This window comes from Peromyscus leucopus, chromosome 10, assembly GCF_004664715.2.
Source record: "Peromyscus leucopus breed LL Stock chromosome 10, UCI_PerLeu_2.1, whole genome shotgun sequence".
Classification (NCBI taxonomy): domain Eukaryota; kingdom Metazoa; phylum Chordata; class Mammalia; order Rodentia; family Cricetidae; genus Peromyscus; species Peromyscus leucopus.
The window spans coordinates 1,692,947-1,694,000 of NC_051071.1; the positions used below are offsets into that span (position 1 = coordinate 1,692,947).

The following is a 1,054-nucleotide window of genomic DNA, read 5'->3' on the forward strand; positions in this document are numbered from 1 at the left end:
CTGCAACCAGTGAAGGCAGCCGGGTTCTTCACCTCTGGCAATATGCAGTGGCAGCAAGCAACCTCCTTGGTAGCTTTTGCAGTCTGTGGCTTGTGTGGGATGACTGGGGTGATCTTGAGGGTAGGCTTTTCTGGTGGATGTCCGTGTTTCTCCTCTCACTCTGTCTCAATCTTCACAGGGATGTGGGATACCTTTGGGAAGCCATGGGGCACAGTGGCCAGAGTTCATGTTAGCTGGGTCCTCATGTCCATCTGCCCTGAGCTGCAGGGACAGGTTCAAGGTCCCAGGATAGGTCTTCAGAAAGTTCTCATTATAAAGAAGGGGGCTTCACCGGGTTTAGTGCCAGTGAGTTAAAGGCATGGAGCCGATAAGAAGCTCATGTCTATGGGTCAAATATAGGCCCTAGCTGTGGCTCCCTGGGCAGGTGCCGGCCCTCCCAGCTGTGGCTCCCTGGGCAGGTGCTGGCCTTCCCATCTGTGGCTCCCTGGACAGGTGCCAGCCCTCCCAGCTGTGGCTTCCTGGACAGGTGCTGGCCCTTCCAGCTGTGGCTCCCTGGACAGGTGCCAGCGCTGCGCTCCTGAAAACACCCTCTGTGCTGAGTTCCCCACCACACCAACTATGGCCACTAGTAAGTCTTACATCTGGTGTAAACAACAATAACAAAACAAAACGGACACTCAACTCGGAATGAAGAGTAGAGCTTTCATATGTCCCTGGGACCTCCCAGACTGGGACTCTGGGTGACCTCTCCAGGGTGTCTGTGTACACTGGCTGTGTGGAGTCGAGTCCAAGCTATGGCCACCCAAGCCAGTGTGGATCAAGCCCAGCAGAAGTGAGAGGTACTCAGTAGGTGGCCTGAGAGACAGAGCTAAACCCTAACTCACCGTGCCTGTGGGTGTGTGCAGGCTCTCTCCCAAAGCACCTTCTTTTTTGGGGGGGCGGGACTTCACTCATCCCCCTGGAAGTGACATCTAAGCTGCACAATAAAGGCTCGGTGTCTTCTCTAGTGTCTTTCATAATGCTCTCTTTTTCACCCAGATCTGGGGTTTGGAAC

The 1,054-nt window shown here is 54.6% G+C and overlaps 1 pseudogene; it reads left to right on the forward strand.

Moving 5' to 3' along the window:
• LOC114702096 lies at positions 1-126 on the forward strand (annotated as a pseudogene).
• Positions 127-1,054: the final 928 nt, after the last annotated feature.